Source organism: Pogoniulus pusillus, chromosome 2 (assembly GCF_015220805.1).
Source record: "Pogoniulus pusillus isolate bPogPus1 chromosome 2, bPogPus1.pri, whole genome shotgun sequence".
Taxonomy (NCBI): domain Eukaryota; kingdom Metazoa; phylum Chordata; class Aves; order Piciformes; family Lybiidae; genus Pogoniulus; species Pogoniulus pusillus.
Window position 1 is genome coordinate 48,162,595 of NC_087265.1, and position 6,000 is coordinate 48,168,594.

Sequence of the window (6,000 nt, forward strand, 5' to 3'; positions counted from 1 at the left end):
TCTCACTCAGAAGAGCCAGCAGCAGAGGCATTGGGTCCAACCAGGGGCACAGGGAGGTACAGATGCAGGAGAAGCGCGGCTGTGCTCTGCTGTGCATCTCTCCCATCACAGCCCCTGCCACCAGACCTTGCAGCTTTGCTAGGGCCCCCAAGCCCTGCCTTGCCCAAAGCACAGGGCAGCCAGGACTACACAAGTGCCCCCAAGCCCTGCCTTGCCCGAAGCACAGGGCAGCCAGGACTACACAAGTGCCCCCAAGCCCTGCCTTGCCCGAAGCACAGGGCAGCCAGGACTACACAAGTGCAAGGGGAAGGGGACACATGGCAGGGCATGTACTGACCCTGAAGTTCTGCCTCCCCACCGCAGTTTCACAGCCGTTTGAAATAGGCTTAAAAATCGACTCTTGACAAGCAGAGATTCTCCCCTTTCCCACTCCCAGCCTGTGGGGAGCCCAGCCACAGCTCAGACCTGGGCAGCCTGGCTAGGTCAGCTAAGGCTCATGCTGCCACAACTCAGCAGAAAGCTGTGAACCTCTGCTCCTACCCCACTGCTCACAAGCCAGACCTGCCCCCTGCGAGGTAAGGATGGTAATGATCAAAGCTGTGACAAAGCTGTCTCTGCCTGAGGATGCTGTGGGGCTCTGTGGCAGGAATTAGCCCAGGCCCCTTGGGGACAGGATCATATTTGTGCCAGATGTGTCCCTGCTCCAGAGGAATGTAATTAAGGCTGCTTGGAGGGGCTTTCACAGGGTCAGACCAAGCACTGTGGCACCTGCTCCCCTGGAGAGCAGGAGTGTGACAGGAAGTCCTATGTGCAGGGGGGAACAGGATGGGCTGGAGGATGTTGGTATCTGTCCTGGGCACTCCATTGGCTCCCACCTCACTTCAGCTGCTGCCTACAGTGAGCTCATCTCACTGAAAAACAGAGGGTTGCCTTTGCACACTACAGGCCCAGGCAAAGGGAGGATGCAGCCTTGCTTGGTCTGACCACAGCGGGAGAAGCTTTTTGTCACATCCAGGTGCAGGAATGCCCTCTACTAGGGCTGACCTTTCTCTGGAGGCCAGGAAAATGGGATGTCTTCTTTGTTTTCACCCTGAGCACAAGAACAGAGAGCTAGAGCACGTGGCCCCAGGGAGTGGATGCTGGGAACATCCAGCCCAGTGTCATCCTGTGCCACCTCTTGAGCTCTGGCAGATCCTCCTGAGCTGTGTCACTGGGGCCAGCACCAGCTAGCGACTTTCTGCCAGCTCCATTTGCACTTGTCCATGCTGGATAGACCAAACCCATAACTGAACATTCCCAACTTTCTCTGCAGATAGAGGTCTTACTTTTGCTTTCCCAGCCCAACCCAGTCCTTCCCTCCCTTCCCTGCCACATTCCAGGCCACACATCAGCTCCCAGCAGTGACAAGATGAGGTTCCCTACCACTTGTCCCTTCATGCTGCCACAGATTTCCTTGGGGCCCAAACACAGCCCTGTGAGGAGAGGCTGAGGGAGCTGGGGGTGTGCAGCCTGCAGCAGAGGAGGCTCAGGACAGAGCTCATTGCTGTCTGCAGCTCCCTGAAGGGAGGCTGTAGCCAGGTGGGGTTGGGCTCTGCTGCCAGGCAGCCAGCAACAGAACAAGGGGACACAGTGTGAAGTTGTGTCAGGGGAGGTCTAGGCTGGATGTTAGGAGGAAATTGTTGCCAGAGAGTGATTGGCATTGGAATGGGCTGCTCAGGGAGGTGGTGGAGTGGCTGTCCCTGGAGGTGTTGAAGCCAAGCCTGGCTGGGGCACTTAGTGCCATGGTCTGGTTGATTGGGCAGGGCTGGGTGCTGGGTTGGCCTGGCTGAGCTTGGAGCTCTCTTCCAACCTGGTTCATTCTGTGATTCTCTAATTCTATGAGTCTATGATTCTACATCCAAGCACAGCTCTTGCACCTTGCTCCTGACAAATGTAGCCCTGGTGGTGAGTGCTGAACAGGGGAGCTGGGCTGCACAAGCCTCTAATTACAGCAGGAAAATGCCAGGATGAGGCCAGCCAAGCGCATCCACCTAATTTCCTCTCCTATTAAGCCTGCCCTGCTTTTGCTTGACCCAGAACAAGCCTTGCTATTAATGGGTGATGCTGTGGAGGTCACAGATGGCTGTGTTACAAACAGCCTTGTGGATTCTGCTCAGCTGGGTGCATGAGCAGGGCTTTGCTCACGGATGCTGGAGCCGCGGGATTCACGCTGCAGAAAGTGTGTCAGCCAGCTGTGGTGCAGGCGGTTCTCAGCCTGGGCTGTCTGGCCAGATGTGGGGAGCTCTGTGTCCCTGGCTGCACAATAAACCCAGGCAAGGAGGTTAAACGGTGTCACATCACAGCCACTGGCCGTGGCCAAGCTCTGCTGAGGAGTGCTGCTAGCTGGAGCTCAGTACATTTCCTCTTCCTGGTTTTGACTGCACAGCCTCAGTGTGCAAAATCATTTCTGTGCTAAAGGACAAAACTCTTCTCCTTGCTGTGCACCTGCAGCCAAACTGATGCCAGTCCCTGCTCTGTTTTGTTGGATGTATTCCTTGTATCCTGGGCTGGCTCGGGAGCAGTGTGGGCAGCAGGACAAGAGAGGTTCTGCCCCTGTACTCAGCACTGCTCTGGCCACACCTTGAGTGCTGTGTCCAGTTCTGGGCTCCTCAATTCAAGAGAGATGTTGAGGTGCTGGAAGGTGTTGAGAGAAGGGCAGCAAGGCTGGGGAGGGTCCTGGAGCAGAGCCCTGTGAGGAGAGGCTGAGGGAGCTGGGGGTGTGCAGCCTGCAGCAGAGGAGGCTCAGGGCAGAGCTCATTGCTGCCTACAGCTACCTGAAGGGAGGCTGGAAGAGCCTGTCGCAGCAGGAGCTGGCCACTCTCCAGGCTCTCCCAGCCTCAGTGGTGTAGCTGTGCCCTGTGTGCTGGAGGAGGGGGACATCCTCCAGGGACAATGGGTTGATAGATGAAGGCAATCATCCGGCTGGGCTGCTGCAGCAGAAACCACAAGATCCTCCCCCTCTCAGCAGAAGTCATGAGGGGGATTACCCTTCGGTGCTGCTCAGTGGCAAGGTCACATCTGGCAGCCTGGAGGTCACAGAGTGTGGCAGGAGTGATGGGGGATGCTGTGCAGTGCTGGTGCTCACACGTCTCCTTGCTGTGGCCCCTGCATGATCCTTTCTGAATGAGGCAGGACACCCATGGGTTCCAGCACACCTTCCTGCTGCTCTTTGCAAGGAAAACATTTGGCAGCCACATTTCAGAGCTCAGGCTGAGCCTTCCCTGTCCTGACTATAGCAGCATTGCCCCTCTCAGCAGGGAAGCTTGTGTGAGTCATCTCTTGCACCAAGACACAGCAGATTGTGGCTAGATGCAAGCCAGCCAAAAGCAAGCACCAGGCAGAAAAACCTCGCATAGGCATAGAAGTGTCCCAGTGTTGTCCTCATGGAATTGCTCCCAGACAGGGTCATGGTACCAAGCAGGAGGGCTGGGCACAGACCCATCCAGCTGTCTGAGCCAGCAGGACTTGCTCACTGTGCAGGCTGGAACACCATGGTCACAGCTCCCCCCTCCATAAGCAGCAAGGTGGAGGTGGGAGGGGAACTGTTGGGGCCAGGTCCATGTTCCCGGGGTAATGTACCTGGCAGAGGTCTCTGACAGATGATCTGTTCCATTTCCTCTTCTCATTCCCTCAAGAGACCATTTACTTCTCAGAAGAGTCCCTTTGGGGAGTAGTCTCTGCACAGGTATCTCATAAAGTCAGAGAGCCACGCAGAGACAATGCACTGGGAGGGACAGGGCAGGGCAAAAAGCTGCAGGTAGGCAGCAAACTGCCTGAGGCCAGGGAGCCTCTCTCCTGCCAAGGCCAGATAAGCCTTTGGGAGCAATTCAGGGCCAGGCACAGGACTACTCACTCTTGTAGAAGAAATGTGCTATCCAAGTATCCAGCATTCAGGCATCAGTGCGAGAGAAGTGTCCTTTGCAAAGATCTGTGCAAGGGAGAGAGGCTGGAGGGAGCTGCACCTCTGCCCTGTAGCTCCGTGGCAATGCCTGTGGGGCTGGTGACTGGCTCCTGAGCAAGGGACACGTCCAAACTTGTCGTTCCCATGGGGAGGAAGGTTTGTGTCCGTGCCTGAGGAGGGCAGGCTCCTTACCTGACAGGCAGCAGGGCTCAGCTCAGCACTTTCTCCTCTACCCGGTGCATCTCTTGGGGTTGGTGAGTCCTTTCTTCTGAGTGACATAGAGGGGAGACGGATGGAGGGCAGAAGGGGGCAGAGAGTGTGGGGATGAAGCTGCAGCAGGACGTGCAGGGTCGCTGGTGCTCAGCACTACTTGCTGGCCATCCACGGCATCTACAAGAGCAAGCTGGAAACCAGCACTCCTGAGCTGGGGAACCACATGCATGCATCATGCCCCTCCAGCATCACCTCTGCTGTCTCCAAACTGTTGCAACTCACATTTAAACAAACCCAGCTGCAGACACTTGCTGGGGAAGGTGAATGCAACCAAAGCCACCCTTGCTGTGCCTGCCCACAGTGTGAGTGAGGGATGTGCCCTGCTGCTACCTCCTGCTGCTTTTACCTGCCCCCCTGGCCCAGAGGCAGGACTCACAAACCCTCATAAGGAAGAGGGAAAATCACAGAATCATAGAATCAACCAGGTTGGGAGAGACATCCAAGCTCAGCCAGCCCAACCTAGCACCCAGCCCTGCCCAAGCAACCAGACCATGGCACTAATTGTCCCAGCCAGGCTTGGCTTCAACACCTTCAGGCACGGCAACTCCACCACCTCCCTGGGCAGCCCATTCCAATGCCAATCACTCTCTCTGACAACAACTTCCTCCTAACATCCAGCCTAGACCTGCCCTGGAACAGCTTCAGACTGTGTCCCCTTGTTCTGTTGCTGCTTGCCTGGCAGAAGACACCAACCCCACCTGGCTACAGCCTCCTTTCAGGCAGCTGCAGACAGCAGAGCCTCCTCTTCTGCAGGCTGCACACCCCCAGCTCCCTCAGCCTCTCCTCACAGGGCTCTGCTCCAGGACCCTCCCCAGCCTTGCTGCCCTTCTCTCAACACCTTCCAGCACCTCAGCATCTCTCTTGAATTGAGGAGCCCAAAACTGGACACAGCACTCAAGGTGTGACCTGAGCAGTTGTTTTAAAGACATTTGAGTGCCTAAAGCAGGCAGCACAGCCCAGGCAAGGACATCCAGGTATAGAGGGCAAAAGGAGAAACTTTGTCAATGGCACTGGTTCCCAGTATTGTCATGGGGATGGTCTTAACTAGCAGCTTCCTGAACTTCCCAGCCGCACAGCCCTTCCAGTGGGTGCCAGTGCTGTCTCTCAACAGAGATGTGCCAGCCCCTGCTGGCTGTGGAGAATAAGAACAGCCAGAGAAGGTGGCTTGGGTATATACTCGAGCCCGTGTGGCAGAAACAGAAACCCAAAGAGTTAGCTTAAACATACACTGATTTAAAACCATAGGGTTGATAGTTCTGGGAAGAGGCCTGGTTTTAATTCTCCAGACAGGCACTGGTGGCTGCTTACCTTCGCAGAGATTAAACTGTCCCCAGACAGCCGAGAGGTGGCAGAAACCGCCCCACCGAGCGCAGCGCTGCTCTGGCAAAGCCACATCCCTTCCCAGGCAGTGGAAGGGCTCTCGTCTCCTCCCAGAGCATCCCCTGGGAGGCTGCAGGCGCCCAGTGTACTCTTGCCCCACCCACAGCAGCATCCCCTGGGGCTGCAGGCAGCCGCTCTCTGCTTTTCCCCTTGCTCACCGCTGGCGCTCTCTGCTCCAGCACACTCCTAGTGCGGCAGCACTCAGCAGCCTCTCCCTCCTCCTCTGGTCCCACAAAAATGGAGGCATCTGACTGAGCTCACCTCTTTCAGCTCACTCACCCCACTTCAGCTGAGGCTTCCTCTCTCGCTGACTACTGCTGTGCACAAGGAAGAGTTTTGTGTTTGTGCATTTGGTTCAATTTCATTTACTTCCAATTACCAAACAAGAGCAGAGAGCCAGACACAGC